An 18,563-nucleotide genomic window follows, 5' to 3' on the forward strand; every position below is an offset into this window, starting at 1 on the left:
TAAGAATAGAGATGTAAGCCAGTGTACAACAGTTTCCTCTTTCACTTCATAAGTGTATCTCACCCCAGCTGCGAGGAAGGCAGGAAGCTAAATGAAAGATGTCGTCCATTTAGACACTGTTTCAACCTCATACTTGTGTTTAAGAAGATTAAGTGTACAGATTGTAATTGTGCTTTTGTGTCATGTTTGATAGTAGTAGTGGTGGATGGAGGGGGTGGGGGGGCTGTAGCCTGTGGTGGGGGATGGCTCCTCCAGATGAGCCTGTGTGTAGCAGCCACAGCAACGCAGCTGGAATTGTTATCACCTTTGAAATTAGGGCTGCATGTAATGTGGAAAACACCCTGGGCCCAGCTCCACTTCCTCCTCAGACGATATGGGTTTCACATGGCAGTTGTTTTTCATAATCCCCTTGAGATTTGTACTCAAATTTGAGTCCAACCTTAGCTATTTTAAATATTTCCCCATCACTGTTTTTTTTTAAAGATCACATCAGCATCAAATCAGCAACAAACACAGCTTCACATTAGATTTTTGTTTTTTTGTTTTGTTTTTTTTTTTTTTTTGGTTTGCTTCTCATGCTCTTCACATCCACCACATCCAAAGTCAAGGTGGCTCATTTAAAAGAAAATCTGTGGTAAGACTGGAAAGTCTTGTGTAAGGATGCCTCACCAACTCACTGACCATGTAGGTGGGGCCTGATGAACATATTTTCCTCTGGGCCACTGATATGGCGCTCCCTTCTGATGAGTGTCTCAGACTCTCAGTCTGTCTCTCTACCTTAACAACATGTTTCTTTAGAGGGAGTACAGGGGAGGAAGTGCTTTGGATGTTATTGCCCGTCTACCCAGAGGGGCTGCATGTTGAGACACACCCCTCCCTCCTTCTTACCTTCCCTTCACACCCCTTGCACTGATCTCCCAGCCCATCTATGTCTCTGAAGGCAACAGTCCCATCTCTCCTGCATAGCCCCATCAACATAACTTCACCTCTTCATAGTAGTGAGATTCCCTCGTGCTCTTATGCCTCTCATTCCCCATTGCCAGCCCTTATGCTAAGCCTACTGGCTGCTGGCACCAGCTTTATATTAAATGGACAGACATGAGAGTGGTGTTGGTTATTTCATCTGGCAAAAAATGCAAATATACTGTATTTCCCAAAATGCCGAACTGTACCTTTAAGACAGTGTCCAATCAGCCAAGAAGGCAGACCTTTCATATAGAGTTTTGTTACTTGAAGCAGTCTAAATTGCTTGGTTGTATCCAGTAACTACCAACTGTGTTTTATTATTCAGCTAAATAATGAGCTACAGTATTTAGTTTGAGCAGCTGGGGCTTTGGCGGTATACCTTGAGGGGAAGTGATAAATCTTTTCCTGTGTGGGAGGTCTAGATGGTTGGGCTGAGGTTCTGCCCTAACCCTTATTAAATACCAGCGTGTTAATAATTGATTAGTCTAAAAACAGAGGGAACGACAGAGTGGTTTGAGAGCTTTCTCTAGCACAGTAGTCGCACATTGCCTGGTAACTCCTGAAGGTCTTGCTTTGAAGAATTAAGAAGTCACAGTAAAAGAGCCATCACTCAAAATGACACCCCAGGGCTAAGAAGTACTAAGCAAAACAACATGAGAGCCTGGTCTTTGTCAAGAACATTTTGATGATTTATTTTCATTTCACTCCAGGCCTTGTCGCCATCACTAGAGTCCTGTTTTTGTTGTAGATCCCCCCCTTTTGCCCATTTAATAAAACAGCAATTGTGATAAGGTAAAATAGAAAATCTACAAAAAAGTTAGATTTAAGATTCTTACTGGCACATTAAGCCAGTTAAAATCAAACAAATAATCTCAGTATTATATGTGTTTGGTATTGTTTATGAATGTATTAGGAGTAGGACAGTGGGACTAATGATATTTCACTGTTTTGTTAATCTGAGTGACATGTTTGTGTTTGTGTGCCAAGAATCACAGAGGGACTAGAGATAACCACTTAAGTTCATAGTAACACCGCCTAAGCTTGAAGACTTCAACAGTCTATTGGAATGACTCACATCGGGCTTGCAATAATAATAGGCTGGCAGAGTGTCAGGATGAGTAAAAATCTGCTGGTATTGATTTAATAATTCATTGTGGGCTGCAGAATTGCTCTCAAAACTGAAATATATAGAGGGACACACCTACATCTTACCTAATGCTTACCTAATTAGACCGAATTAATTCCTCTGCAATTACTGAGCTTACTGGATCCCTTGAGTCACGCCTTCACAGAGGCAGATGAAATCAGCTAGACTAAATAGGGGAAAGCACAGTCAGTATGTTCAGATTGTCCTTAGGCCTTGTGTTACTATACAAGGAATCCTGTACAGAAAATTAAGTTTTGTAATTATGCATATGTGTTCTTTCTTTGCGTCATGAGGTAACATCTCCTGAGCGGTAAGATGTGATACTGTTCTATGGCAAGACCAACATGACTTCCTACATTAGTTTCATTCACTGTGGCACATAGTTATAGTGAAAAAACCTACTAGAGTAAAATTGTCATAAACAACACTTCAGAAAAAATGCACAGAAGATGTGTACACCGTTGGAGTCTGTTGATTGTTTGTTTATCTTTCATTGATATTTTAGTTTCTATGATCTTTATAGGGATGGCATGGTAGTGCAGTGGTTGCCTCACAGCAGATAATAGATGGATCATCCATGCATCCATTTATTATCTATACCCACCTATTCCATTTTGGGTCACAAAGTAGGTGGATGATCTTTATAGATATTTTTTTTTAATCACATTAGGCCAATAGCATTGCACGTGGCTTGTTTACTTTTCCCAGTATGGACACAAATAAAGCTGCAACAATCAGATGATTAATCTGTTGACCTTAAATTAATCAGCAAAAGTGTTAACAATTTATTAATGTTTTTTTATTAAATCACAAAATGTTGGCAGTTTTAGTTGCAACTTGTCATGTGTGGCTTTGTTGCTTTTTGATATCATTGTCAATTTAATGTCTTTGGCTTTTAGATTGATGAGTGACCTGGATGTCAAAAATAACAAATAATTAAACTAATAAATACAAGGTATATTGACTCCACATGTCTAAAGAAGAAACAATTTCTCTCGACATCTCTGTATACCATCAGGGTCGACATCCACACAATCTTATTCGAGCCTCTATTATTTATTTTTGATCGGTTCTGTTCTGAAAGGTTTTTCCTATATTCCCTTTACACATATCTAACAAAGCCATAGATTCTTTGATGAATATGATCTGAATAGGCATGTTTTTCTTTCACTGATTTTCTTTGAGCACCCAAACAGATGTTGAACATTGTTATAACACCCACAGGGGTTTGTATTGAGCTGTTTAGTCAAAGTGCCTAATGTTGTTATTCCACCATTATCCTGCAATGATAAGTAGGTGTGAATGTGAATGGTAGGGATGTGAAATTGGTAGGTGATGAGTGGTCTAAAAGGTCAGGGTTGCTCATGGTTTGGCTGTGATGTGGTTTTACCAGGAGAGAGCTGGAGTGTGATGCAGTCTGGCACAGTGACAGCTGGCCTTTGCCACAGTGCACTGATTCCTCTAAGGGACAGGCCTGTAAAAGCTGGTTCTGATTTGCAGCCCACCCACATAGCAGCACAACTTGAATGGGCCTATCTGAGTGAATGCTGTGCTTCCCCGCTCAGTCTTTATCATTTCCCTGCAAGGAGTTTAATTTTATGCAGTTATTTACTGTGGTCTACATTTTCAGTTCCATTGCGTTTTTCCTCTCTCCTCCTTTCTCCTGGTTGCAGGTGTGTGTGCACTCAACCGAGGAGATATGTTGGCTTGTCATCAAAGGTTCCAACACAAAAATGGATCTGGAAATTCTGGTTCCACTTTACACTGAGTCCCTCCCCTCACATGGCAGTAAATGCCACAAGCCAACCCTCTAACTTAGAGCTGCAGGAAAGGGTGATTCTTGTTGTCACCTCTTAATGGGCTTCAGTTAACTCCAAACTTTAATAATTTGATCAGCCTGACAGAAAGCAGGACAAGCATGACATTCAGTTTTTTTCTTTGTGCTGTAGGATTCAGGTGACAGTTAATGGACAACTGAAGGATTGTCAGCATTGTGAACCCTCCTGTTGACTCCAGTTGAGACAGGATCCTGGAGTCTCCTTTCATGTCATATGAGGTCACTCTCTTTTGTGTTTTACACACACACACCGTCACAGAGACTCACAGATACTTATGGTCTTCACACCCTCGGGGCCTGAGGAAGGAGACCCAGCAGAGGAAGTGTAAAGGTCTAAACTGACACCAGTGAGTGACTCTGGAAGGATACTGGATCAGGTTGCAGGGCCAGCCAGGTCTGCATTGTAAAGAAGAGTTGATCTGTCTTGGTGAATAGGCCTTGTCGCCATCACTAGAGTCCTGTTTGTGTTGTTGATCCCCTGTTTGCCCATAGGCACTAACCGCAGAATGCAACAGTGGAAATTTAAATTCCTTTGTATGAATGGTGTTGATGATTTTTTTTGTTTTGTTTTTTTTCCTCAAAAATGATACTAGACAAAATAATAAATGACATAGTAATTTTGTGCCTTTTTGACAATCAGAATGTTTTGGTAGAACTTTAAAGTTTTATTAAAGAGAGGTTGCTAGGTTCATGAAAAATGGTAAAGCCTGTTTTTGAATGGGCATCTCATTTTTAGACAGTTAAGGTTCAGTATTGGTCCTCTTGGCTAAACATTTTGCCTTGTTATTTATTATAATTAGGTGATGTGGAGGAACCAGAAATATACAATTATCTAAATACTTTATAATGTGCAGCTATGCAGATTTCCTCTGTCTCTGGCACTGTGTCTGCCAGCTGCAGGATCCCTGCTTTATGAGTAAAGTCTCCATGTGACTCCAGCACTCCTGGTGGCAGCCTGTTGCCGTTTACATGCTCACAGCTACAGTAGCTGATGGACCATGTGGAATTGTAGGTGAAGGCTGAGGACAAAGGACAACCAGTGCTTTCTGTGTCTGTGTATCATGACTTGGACAAATGTCCAGTTGCATGAGGTAGGTACCATATTAGGAAACAAAGGAGTGCCAGACATAAATATATGGTGAATGATGTCCTGGGGGTCTCTTCCCAGACCTGGATCAGGGTGAATGCTCTGTGATAGTACTTGGTGGTGGTGGATGTGCTGAGACAGAATGTCACATAGGTGTTCAATTGGATTTGGGTCAGGGGAACATGAGGGCCAGTTAATGGCATCAATGCCTTCATCAGCCAGTAACTGCCTACACACTCTATCCAGGGCCCACTGCACCAGTGCCAGGTCTGACAGTCACTGAGGATTTTATCCTGGCACCTCACAGAAGCCAAGGCACTGTTGGCAAATGACATGGAGGTCTGTGAGGCCCTCCAAGGATATACCTTCCCAAACATTACTGGCCCACCGCCAAACTTCTCCTGTTCCTACCTGCACAAAGGAGCTGAGGTAGTTCCTGTTCCTGGGTTGTTGCCTTTCTACAGCCCTGTCCAGTTCTTCTGGTATAACAACCATCCTCCTGGGGCCTCTCCACAGCAAACCTTCTTGTGACTGTACATGTGTATGTTGCCATCTTGGAGACATTGGACTACCTGTGCAACCTGACTGGGCTGCAGGTAGTACCTCATGATACAACAAGGACACTAGGAACACACAAAACTTAAGAATAAATCAAGAAGGATGAGGAGAGAGCATTTGTCTGTGGCCACCACATGTAAAGCCATTCCCTTTTGGGGGGATTGACTTGCATTTGCCTCTCGACTTTCATTTGCACCAAAGCAGGTGACACTGATTCACAGTCACTTGTGCTTCCTAAACGAACAGATTTTAGTAAAACTTTACTGACTTGGCATTATGCTGTAATGATTTAGTGCTCTCTTAATTTTGTTTTTAAAGTTTAACTAAATATTTAAATAGCTTAAAGAACTCCCTGGGACTGACCCCAGACCTTTTGTCATTTGCCAGAAGCTAAAAGTCAGTCATAAAATAAGGACGGTGCACTTTCTATCAGTGACGAACCTTCTCTTTTCTACAGAGGACATAACATTAAAGATTCTGAAAAAACGCATGCAAACTTGCAGTACAATCTGGGATTACCTGTGACTGAATTGAGAGGGATTCTCGCTGCCAGGAATTTACAGAAAAGGAGCAGAGCCACAGAGCTTCCAGGTTAGGAGGAGAGTACAAGGTGTGACTGAAGTACAGTGGGTACGGAAAGTATTCAGACCCCTTTAAATTTTTCACTCTTTGTGTCATTGCAGCCATTTGCCAAAATCAAAAAAGTTCATTTTATTTCTCATTAATGTACACTCAGCACCCCATCTTGACAGAAAAAAACAGAAATGTAGAAATTTTTGCAAATTTATTACAAAAGAAAAACTGAAATATCACATGGTCATAAGTATTCAGACCCTGTGCTCAGTATTGAGTAGAAGCACCCTTTTGAGCTAGTACAGCCATGAGTCTTCTTGGGAATGATGCAACAAGTGTCTCACACCTGGATTTGGGGATCCTCTGCCATTCTTCCTTGCAGATCCTCTCCAGTTCTGTCAGGTTGGATGGTGAACGTTGGTGGACAGCCATTTTCAGGTCTCTCCAGAGATGCTCAATTGGGTTTAGGTCAGGGCTCTGGCTGGGCCAGTCAAGAACGGTCACAGAGTTGTCCCGAAGCCGCTCCTTTGTTATTTTAGCTGTGTGCTTAGGGTCATTGTCCTGTTGAAAGGTGAACCTTCGGCCCAGTCTGAGGTCCTGAGCACTCTTGGAAGATGTTTTCTTCCAGGATATCTCTGTACTTGGCCACATTCATCTTTCCTTCAATTGCAACCAGTCGTCCTGTCCCTGCAGCTGAAAAACACCCCCACAACATGATGTTCCCACCACCATGTTTCACTGTAGGGATTGTATTGGACAGGGGATGAGCAGTGCCTGGTTTTCTCCACACATACCGCTTAGAATTAAAGCCAACAAGTTCAATCTTGGTCTCATCAGACCAGAGAATCTTATTTCTCATATTCTAGGAGTCCTTTATGTGTTTTTTGGCAACCTCTATGCGGGCTTTCATGTGTCTTGCACTGAGGAGAGGCTTCCATCGGGCCACTCTGCCATAAAGCCCCGACTGGTGGAGGGCTGCAGTGATAGTTGACTTTGTGGAACTTTCTCCCATCTCCCTACTGCATCTCTGGAGCTCAGCCACAGTGATCTTTGGGTTCTTCTTTACCTCTCACCAAGGCTCTTCTCCCACAATTGCTCAGTTTGGCTGGACGGCCAGGTCTAGGAAGAGTTCTGGTCGTCCCAAACTTTTTCCATTTGAGGATTATGGAAGCCACTGTGCTCTTAGGAACTTTGAGTGCTGCAGAAATTCTTTTGTAACCTTGGCCAGATCTGTGCCTTGCCACAATTCTGTCTCTGAGCTCCTTGGGCAGTTCCTTCGACCTCATGATTCTCATTTGCTCTGACATGCACTGTGAGCTGTAAGGTCTTATATAGACAGGTATGTGCCTTTCCTAATCAAGTCCAATCAGTTTAATTAAACACAGCTGGACTCCAATGAAGGAGCAGAACCATCTCAAGGAGGATCAGAAGAAATGGACAGCATGTGAGTTAAATATGAGTGTCACTGCAAAGGGTCTGAATACTTATGACCATGTGATATTTCAGTTTTTCTTTTTTAATAAATTTGCAAAAATTTCTACATTTCTGTTTTTTTCTGTCAAGATGGGGTGCTGAGTGTACATTAATGAGAAATAAAATGAACTTTTTTGATTTTGGCAAATGGCTGCAATGACACAAAGAGTGAAAAATTTAAAGGGGTCTGAATACTTTCCGTACCCACTGTAGATCAACTGCTGCTGGGGTTTTATTATAAACCTTTACCTCCTGACCAAGGTGCCTTAGTAGTGGTGTTAAGCTGGCCTCTGAACACAGAGATACTGTCCCCGCTGAAGAGATTTGTGTACCAGCAAATCTGGCCTGCCAAAGCAGCACAAGTACCAATTTAAAAGCTTCCCTATGATATCAGAGTTGATGACAGGCCACGCTCTGTTCCGGGCTCCCCTACCTTTCATCCCACCGAATAAAGAGGGAGAGCGGAAGACTGCTCAAAGTCTCAAAGTACTGCACCATAAGGTTGCTGCTGTGGTAGAAAAATGCCTTGCGTTTTGTTGTCTGGCTCAGTACACTGAACATGTGCTTCCCCTTCTGTAATTATGCCCCAAATATATTTTAATTAGAAATGATGTCTCTATAAATGTCATTTGTGCAAGCCATTCTGTTCTCTTGAGCTGTTGGTGGATATTTTAGATGTTACAATAGCTAAATAGTTTCTTTCCAAGGGTGCCCAGACATAACTACAGTGGGTGAATGTAGCAGAGTTCATTCATCAGACCAGGGCCAGTGTGCTGATATTCAGAGACATTTAGACTCCTCCTACTGATGTGGCACAGCTCTGTGAAAATGAAAACCCTCCAATGGCAGACAGTAGCAGCAGGCACAGTTTGACATTACACAGTCTCTGTGTACTCTATACATACTGATTCATATGTACATACACTACAGAGACATTTGAGTATATATATGGTTGGAGTAGTCACTGACAGAAAACACTGTTTGTGATGTATTTACAGAACTATGTCTGACTGTTGGAAGATCCTCAGATCCTGCTTTCAGTTCAGTCAGATTTGCAGAGGAAATGTGGCAGCATTCTCTCATGGTGCTATACTAAAGCCATGGGTACAGGGCATTTGATGCATGACTTGTTTAGGTTAAATCCACTAGCAGTCTTTGGAATCTCCTACGATTTAGTGTTTATAGTTTGACAAATGAGGAACATTTCAAAAGAAAGTTGTGGCAGCTTGTCTATTAGTGACTGTCAGGTAAGCCCAGTCTGTTTAGCTGGAATCATCTTTATGTCAATGCAAATGAGAAACCGGAGCAGAGGGTAAATCAGAGTGAGCCAAATTAACTGAAATGAGGTGTAATTATTTCTCTGACAGTATGTAAAGCATTTTAAACCATAATCCCAAAACCATGGTTTATGTTAAAGACTCAATTTGAATTCCATCACAGAGATATGAAGCTTGTTTACATTCACAGCCTCATTTTCTCTCTCACACACACACTGGTAGTAAGAGAGAGTGGTGTTCCAAAGGGCACCCGTGTTTACCTGCCTACTTGAGTGGATTCCACAGCCGACTGACTCGCTGAGGTAGAGGACTGCGGTGCCTGCGTGTCTACTGTCTACACTGGAAACATTCTTAGCCTGATATCGCTGCCACACACTCAACAAAGATATTGAAAGGCCACATTGAGACAGGACTGGGTGTGGAGGCAGTGGTGGTTGGCTTGCTGTGTGTGGGGGGACATGGAGCAGCATCATGAAGTTCATTATTATCAGCAGTGTCATAGTTGTCAAGGGAGACCAGTATATATGTTTGTGTGTGGGCAAACTGTACAGGACTGTGCAGGCATGAGCATGGGTACATGTGTGTACTCATGTTGAGGAGTTTGAGTTCGTCCGAGTTTGAGAATTAAAAGGTGTGTGTTCTGGCCTGACACTCAGTTAAACGGACAAAAGAAGGCAGGGTTTTCAGGTCACATTCGTATAGCTGCCCAAACAAAGCTAAGTGTGCTGTTCAGTAGTAAAAACCATGAGAGCAGTGATTTTGTGTGTGTGTGTGTGTCTCTGTGTGTGAGTGTGTGAGAGAGAGAGAGACAGGCAGATGAAGTGACTTCAAAGCAGCATGGCAGCATTCTCTCAGCCCTGTCTGTTTACACTGCTCAGTAGAGTCTGCATTCCTCTGTCTCATTTTTCCATGGCATTCCACAAGGAGCTCCATGCTCCTGGCTTCGTGCCCACCAACATTTACCCCACCACCCCTCCCTCCCCGTCAACCCACATAGTACATACATGTGTACTTCTGTATGCACAACTGCACATTCGATTTGGCCACTAAAATGAGACAGGACCCAGCTGGGACTGGAGTATGTAGAACCCATCAGCAGGGCACCTTCAGAGCAAAGGAGAGAGAGATCACATGCACCCTAGAACTACAGGGGGGCAAGAGACTAAGCCTTCCAGCGGACAGAAACATGCAGTGGTTTGTCTTGAAAAGCTCTCAGCACATTCCCTTACCATAAATCAGACAGCTTCAATGCCTGCCTCATAGCCAAAGTGAAATATAGCAGCTAAAAAGAAAACAATTATGCTGCCAATTACAAGGTGTGTTGCAAGCAGTCAGCGGCTACATCAGACAAGTTCTCTGCTGATGTTTTTAGGACTATTTACTGGCAGGGTTGCTAAGGATGTAGCATGTATATGTCCCCATGCAATATGGTCACATAATTATTTGCAAAGAGTAAAAATAACATGGAGAAGCCCTAAATTAATCTGCTGTGTTTACCTGCTGTTTGCTTTTATGACTGCATTTATCCACCACAGGTGATTATGGGATTCCCAGTGGGGTGGAGTGGTGGCAGGCAGTGACATCCAATATGTCACTCTGTTGCTGTTTTTTCCGTTCCTATTCCGTTCCTATTCGATCCTCCATTGGATTAAATTGGAGATCTTCGTGACAGTGTAGTAGCTACTGACAACTGTACAGGAGAAATACCCATCTCAAAGGCTGCTTTCATCTAGTTGTGAACAGTAAAATTCTCTGTTCCTGGAGAGGGATTTTTTTTTTTTTTAGCCACCTGTTGAATAATCACATTTATTTTATGGCAGATATCCTCTTTCTAGAAAGAGAAGATTTATAGTTGAGCATGTGACGACATGACTTGTTAGTATGAAAATCTCCCGCCGGCATACAGCAAGTGTACATACTTGGGGCCAGATGGTAAAGGAATCAGCTGTGAGGACGGAAGAAGTCAGTGACTTAATTCGTGTTTGTCTGTCAATTGTTCTGCGCAGATGGTAAGATGAGGATGCCTCAGATGATATTTCAAGACAATGATTTAAGGTGTAAACCTTAACTCTGATTGAATAACAGAGCTTTGTATTAGTCCGCAATCATTTATAGTTAATTCATGCCAATTGTGTTCAGTGGCCAACAGGTGAACCACACCTACTGCTGCCACACAGATAAGACGAAAAAGACTTTTATACAGATTATCGTGCCAGGCCTTATATTTCAAATAAAATGAAACAACAATTATATAATGTTTCTATTTGAGAATGAATTAAAAAATATATCTATCTATATGAGGCATATACCAGTGTATTACTTAAATGGCAGTTTTCACGTCACAGTATCAGGCTGTGCTTGTCCATATGGCTTTATGCCATATTGCTACAAAAGAAACATTTTAGCAACCAAGCTTTGGAGAAGGACGTGCGATTGCATTTCCAAGTAAAAAAGTGCTTTAACTCCCCTCACCCCCCTTCCCACAGCAGCCTACTGTTTTTATTTTATGTGCAAGTGTGTAAAAAGGGCACCTGTCTCTTGTTAAAGAGAACCACTCTGAAAGTCTGCTCTGGTGTCCCTTACAGAGGGGGACTGTTCATTTTTATGCAGTAGCTTTACATTTGGATAGGCCCCCCTCCCCACACACCTTACTGGGTTTGAACTGATCTACAATTAGACCATATTCTTCAATAAAGCACCAGTTCCTGAGGGTGAAGTCTTTAGCTATATTACCTTATTCCACACAGCTGTCCCCCCATTTTCTTCACATCACATTTCATTGTTGTGTGTTTGTCTCTCCTCCTCATATGATTTGTTGCCTTCTGTGAATCCCCTTCCTCTTCTCCTGGCTAATCTCTTTCCACATAACTGACCTTAAGTTCCCAACTAAAAGTGATTGACATTTAGAAAGGTGTGGGTTTTCTCTCTGACTGATGTTGTGGAACCTGAGAGACTTTGAAATCTCTCCTACAGACTATGGACTGGCCGGAGGAAGCCTGGAGGACGTGTGCATGTGGTTGCCGTGTCTACAGGGAAGATGGATCACTGCAATACTAACAAACTGCTGGGTTACCAAGTCACTGACTTGTTATGACAGGGAAGTGCTGTGTTTATGTTGAACTCAAAGCTTTGAAATGTATAGTGGAGGAGCTGGCCTGAGGCTGATGGAGTGGCCATAGTTGTTGGTGATATGTATGTTTAGCTGTGTGTATATGCAAACTCATGTTTGTATTAGTAAGACCACAGAACCTGTGCAGGAAGTGTGGAAAGGGCAAAGGACTCCATCTTTAAACCATTTCCATGGTGAAACCAGTGCAGCTATCACATTTTGCCTGTTGAGTGGCTCTGAATGTCCTGGTATCAGATACACAGTGATTGGTCGTTCTGCTGTGATAACAACATACCTTCTTGTGGGCTCACGGACAGTCTGCTTTAAATAATCCGTACCAGGACAATGTTTAGTACAGTATGTCAGGCTTGTTGCGACATCCCTATATTTGATTTTGTCTCATAAATGTCATATTGAGATTTTTGTGAACTTGTTCAGTGACAACAAAAAAAATACAAATTTTCTTTATTGTGAAATAAGGAAAATTTGTGTTTCTTTTTTTCCCGTTCCAAGTTTTAAATACAGGTCAGTGTTGTTTTTAGGCTATGTTTTCCTTTCATCCTTTGGATCTAAAATCAAATCCTGTTCGACTATTTCAGTAACTTGTTTGCTGCATATGGTGTAGCATTAGAGACGTTACACAGTAACAGACCAACATGACTTTAAAGGTTGAGTAAAGTACATGCATTCACAATACATTTTGATATGCAAACCTGTTTTCAGATAGGGAATCATAACTCACACACTCACCCACACTGCTCTACAATCAATTACTGTCAGTTACTTTCACCGTGCCTCAGTGAAAATCTGCAGCACTGATCAAAGCACAGGTGTGGCTGTAACCAGCTTGGCGCCTTGGTGCACAAAGTTCATCCCAGTTGAACTTTTGTGCTGCGTGTTATGATGAAATCCTTATACATTTTCTAGAAACAAGGGAAGTAGCTAGTGAGCAAAAGATGGATGTCAGGAAGAGTGATTCTCTATCATCAATAGTGCGGTTTGTAGAAGTGTTTTGCATTTTGAAAGAAATGTCACAATTTTTCACTCATCATTCCAGTAGTACTAGCACTCAGCTCATTCCACATCGTTCTTTCTTTAAGACCAATTCCTCTTCGCACTCCAGGTTCTTTCTTCTCTGTCTAATCCCTTTCATAGAACAGAGACAGTCTGACGGGACTGGAGCTGGGGGGAAGTACTCATACTTAAAGAAAGTGCCCAGGCAAATTTTGGGGCTGGTGGTAATTATTTGGGCCTCATTATGGGATCACGTTTCTCCAAGTTGTTCTCTGTGGTAACGTTACTGGATATGGGACTGACACTGTCAATAAAGTAGAGGGAAAGATGACACGCCTTTTGTTTTGACAGGACCAGTAATGGCTCCTGTTCGTTTGCATTTTCAATGCGAGAAAAAGGGCCTCAGAGCCCACTTTTCCATATGCTCCGACAGAGAAAGACCCTCTGCTCCCCTCCCCTTGTACTGGGCAGTCCTGCGTCACTCTGATATCAGCCTTTCATGTAAATCTACTTAGTGCAGGGCCATGAGATACAATCCTGTTTGACTGAGGAGTGTGGTATGAGGAGTGTGTATGTGTGTCATCTATGGCACTGACAGCTGGAGCATAGTGTGTGTGTTGAAGCCAGTTTGATTATTGGTCCAAGGACGGATATGACATTTGAGAAAAGGCTCGGTGCCTTGGATTTCAGCTGCCCCCCGAAGTAACCACTAAGATTTAAAGACACACTCAGCACTCAGTAACTCATTCCCCTGCAGAACCATAGAGGGCCTTTTTGCACAAGTAGCTCAGTGGATGCACATTCGCCCACACGTGTATATATATATTCAAGTACATGTGCCTCCAGCAGCAGTACATAGCTGTGCCCTAACCCATGTTCCATATGCTTCTTACTCTCTGACTCGTTACCTGATGTGTTTCTAAGGTGGTAGAAATAAAAGCAAGAGGTCAGTGTCTCAACCTGCTGTGACACCTCAGGCTCCTCCATCCTTTAACAAATACGGACTCATGGACCAGAGATCCTCAGCAAGTGTTGCAACCAGATTCTGATCTCTGTTAACTATTGCATGTGGTGTTGTTGCTCCTTTTGGCAATGACTTTTCCAGCCTTTATTAAAAAAAAAAATTGCCCTCATTGTAGAGTCTTGTGCCAATCTGAATAAGCAAAAGCTTTGATTTATACCTCCAGAGAGAGCAAAATGTGATACAGAATCTGGACGAAACTGACTGAAGCTCATTCATTTATTTTGTGTTGAGGCCAGATGACTTTTTGCACCCTGTCTCTTTTAGAGATTCTACAGAAATCTATTTTACAATACAGGACTTTATTTTACTGAATCCGAGAGTCTAATTATACGGAATATCATGCCAATATTGAATGTTGTTTTCAGCCTTCACTTTAGCAACTAAAATCTTCTGCCTGGTTGCCAGACTGGTCATCGTTTATGCAACTGTCTGCTGCTGCTGTTTTGCTGCAGCTGACTCTTTTCCCACCCTACCAGCCTGCATGATGATTTGCCATGTGTATATAAGTGCAAGTATTTGTGTGCACTGAACAGGTGGAGTTTCCACAGATTGAGAGAGACACGGATATGGCATTAGGTTTAGAGCTCAGAGGCCGACTCACTCACTGAACAAGTGGGTCAGAACCCAACCGACAGATTGGTGTGTGAGTGTGTGAGTGTGTGAGTGTGTGAGTGTGTGAGTGTGTGAGTGTGTGAGTGTGTGAGTGTGTGAGTGTGTGAGTGTGTGAGTGTGTGAGTGTGTGAGTGTGTGAGTGTGTGAGTAAGCGAGACGGGGCTGATTGAATTCATCCCTGCTATGTGCTAACCTGGCAGGCTTTCCAGCCCTCAGGGCAGAGTGCTTTTTAAGAAGCCCTCTTTACTCTCAGTATTGATTTATGCTGTATGATAGAATAATCACACATATTTGTTTAATCTCCTACTAAACCACTCTGCTTCATTTTAATAATGTTCCACATTGCATTTCAGCCTACAGTTTTTCAGAAGCCCTCTGACCTGAGCAGCTGATAACTGAGTGGTGCAGTTTAAGAGGTGCAGGCTCTTTTTGCTTCCCCCTGCTGACATAACTGCCTGGGCCTGGTTCCCTGCTGGCAACAGATGAACTAGAAAGCTCTCTTGCTGATTATTGGCAGATGAAAAAAGAAGATCTGCAGGGTTAAGTGAAGGGAAAAAAATATTATTGACTTCTCACCACAGCTACTATTTATTTTCCCCTTTTTCTGTCAATGTATTTGTTTTTGAGTCTGTTAGATTCTTGCCTTGGAATATTTTTAGGATAGTCTTTGATTGAGCTGGAAAGGAATGCCTTTAATCGTTGCTACAAAGGAACCGAGGGACATGTCCCCATCAGTTTTGCAACAGATCTAGACAGATGAGGATGAGGAGGCGGAACAGAGGAGTAAGCATTGTTAACAGTCTGTGGGGAGCTGTTTGCATGCTCTGTGGTTTCTAGTCCCTGTGAAATGGAGACTCAGTGATTTGGTTTCCCAGGCCCCTTTTTCTCAGGGCTATACAAAAACCAAAGACGCTTCAGTCAGTCCCGCTTAGCCATTTATAGTCCAGTGACAACATGTTTCTAAGTGGTAGATGGCACCATTGGTGCCACATGGAGAATGTTCACAGCCATCTGATTGTAAATGGTGTGGGTATATCTAAAATAGAAGATAATGTTTAGTTTTGTCAACAATGCAAAACATAGACGCACTGAGGTGGCTGTCCTCAGAAAGCCAGAGCAAACTAAAAGCAGCCGCTCCTTCTGAGCCTGTTTGGCTCAGCTTTAGGATTATTATCTGCTTTATTAGGTATGAGTGCACAGCTCCATGCATGAACATGTTTAAGGCTACAGCAAGATCCAAACACAATCAAGAAAGCCTAAAGACTCATATAAATATTGTACTTTAACGGAAAATCGGCTTTAAACTCCTGATGTTTCTCTTTCTAAATATTTCCCACAAACAGCAAAACGAGAAAGAGGTCATAGCAACAGATCCAGTGAAATCTGGATGTTTTAAAAATGGTCTTTCCTTTTATTTGTTAAGGGCCAAGTTCAGCTTTAGGCCTCTAATTTGGACCTAGAAAATGCAGACTGGTGAAGGCAGCTGGCAGTGCAGCATATAGGCCAGGCCATGGGTTCATGCTGTTGTGCTCTCTGCTTCCTTCCTGAACAGGGGCTGCCATTTAATACACGTGAGGATCTAAAAACATTATTCAAGGCCGAATCCTCAGTCAAGTGTCAGTGTTAGTCAATATCTCCTCCACCTTTAGCTGAAGATAAACATTTCAGCTTTATTCCCAGGATGTTTTGTTAGCTGAGTGCATATGACCCTGTCTTCAATACTGTGTGGTGGTGGTTCCTAACCTTTTTTGTCCGATGTTCCTCCACATCACCGCCAGACGAGCACGTGACCTTCAGCATCACATGTCGTGTTCAAGATGTGTTCATCTCATGAGACTGTAAAGCTGATATGCAATAACACTGCATAAAAATTGGTATTGTTGTGATACAAGTGAATAGCACGTTTTGCTCAGTTGTCTCATTTGCGTTCATATGACCACATTACAATTTGTTACTTTTAGCAGTCAGTCTTGTTTATGCCTTACTTTCAGCTATTTGAACTGTTTGTGAATCGATTTTATCCTTGCCATTAGATTAGGCTTAACGTTTTGACTTTTGTCTTGTTTGCTAACCAGCTTTACTGCACTCTCGATCATTACACATGGCTGACTCTGCTTAATGGTTATTTGTACTGTTACATTAAATTTACTAATTGTACTGTTATTCTATTCAGATTAGATTTTTCCACAGATATGTGGATATTTCTTGGTTCAGTCATAATTTCTATTTCTTCAGATTAGTTGAGGTACTGCAGAATTTTACCTGGCAGCTGCAGGACAATCCCCTGGAGTACCTGGTATGTTGCTGGTTTATAGCTTATGAATACATTTTTAATTTAGTGTTTGTGCAGTAAGAATTGGCTGTTTTCTCATAATCAGTGTTGTTTTTAATTATTCACACATTTATGGCAGAAATCGTATTAAATACTTGATATGCGAATTGAGCACTACACAATTGCTACACAAAAGGTGCCTCCCTCTTATTGAAACGCCGTCTCATTTTGTTTTATCTCTCTGCCTGCCCTTGTCCCCCAAGTCTGCTTTCTTTCTCCTCTCCTCTCTCCTTCTGACAGACGTGCACCAGCCCTTAGCAGCACATTACGTCAATTCCCCTGGACCAAGGTGCCAGCTGTTGATGTCACCCTTGGGTGTTTTTAATTTAGGGATTTCCGCTGGGTGAGATGAGGGGGAGCCCCATGACCTCAGCCCATAGCCACATGAAGAAGCCCACCGGGGCAGAACCGTGGTGGGATGGGCCTGTTTAGGGCAGGGCAGGGCAAGGCAGAGTGGAACCGCTCTGTTGGGGTGTGGGTGAGCACAGGCAGTGGCCACTGCTGGGTGATCTGTGAGCTGTAACAAGGACTAATTGGAAAATGTGGGTGCTTGCAATGATGTGTGGGGGTGTCGGGAATGGTTTGCTCCCTCCTTGACTGCCTCGCAACCCCTTGTACCCGTGACAGCATGTCTGTGACTTGCAAACACTGTTGCTATCCCTTGAGCTCTTAAATGCAGCCTTTCAGCAGCTACGAATTTCCTCTCTTTCAGAGGGGATCAAATGTTCCTGCCAAAGACTATCTCTCATTCTTTCAGTCCTCAAGGCTTTGAGTGGGAGCGAACATCACATCCATGTAATTGATTTTGTAGGGTGCCAAAGTTTTTCCTCCTGAGTGTAACTGGGTATGGTTTAGCAAGGAAACGCCTTAATTTAACACACAAAAGCTTCTATCGGCTGCAACTGTTGTTCTCTAATGATGTGAAAACCAGCTTTGGATTCTTGTCTAGACTGTCTTTTAAATGGTTGTCTCATCTTGGTTTTGTTAAGGTCTGTAAGATCACACACTAAGTTACATGTACTGAAGGGTTTTTGGGACATTTGAAAACATTTATGTGATATGCTATATAATCTATAATCTCTAAAAAAGAACAGTGAACAGATAGAAATCAGTGCTGCCTGTGTCTCAATCATTGCTTTGTAGGTGTCAGTTTGCCATTTGTTTTTGGCACACCCCCACCTTCCTTCATCACAGGAAAACTATATTTACAACAGCTAGTTTTAAAAATTGGCCTTTTCTCTTTTAGCTACTCTAATTACAAAGCTTAACTCAAAAAAATAAAATCAACAAAATTGAATGCCTTGGAAATAGTGAAGAAAAGAAGAGCATGTCTCCACCAAAGTATATTCAAATATTTGAACTGATCCCATGACCTTTTTCCCATCTGTTACCATGTGTGTGATTTCCACTGTACAAAAATACCAGCTGTAATTTTTCTTATGTACTGGGTCCTTCGGAATCCATCATGGTCCTCATTTTAGCTTTTCATTTCTTTTTTTTTTTTAGTTAGTTAGTTAGCTTTTACTATTTGAAGAACATTTTATATAGAGATAC

General features: G+C 42.2%; 1 protein-coding gene across 2 annotated transcripts in view; it reads left to right on the plus strand.

Moving 5' to 3' along the window:
* LOC113142923 (E3 ubiquitin-protein ligase RNF43-like) overlaps window positions 1–18,563 on the plus strand; it is a 78,818-nt gene that overhangs the window by 32,731 nt on the left and 27,524 nt on the right. The window lies entirely within an intron of this gene.

Source organism: Mastacembelus armatus, chromosome 14, assembly GCF_900324485.2.
Source record: "Mastacembelus armatus chromosome 14, fMasArm1.2, whole genome shotgun sequence".
NCBI classification, from domain to species: domain Eukaryota; kingdom Metazoa; phylum Chordata; class Actinopteri; order Synbranchiformes; family Mastacembelidae; genus Mastacembelus; species Mastacembelus armatus.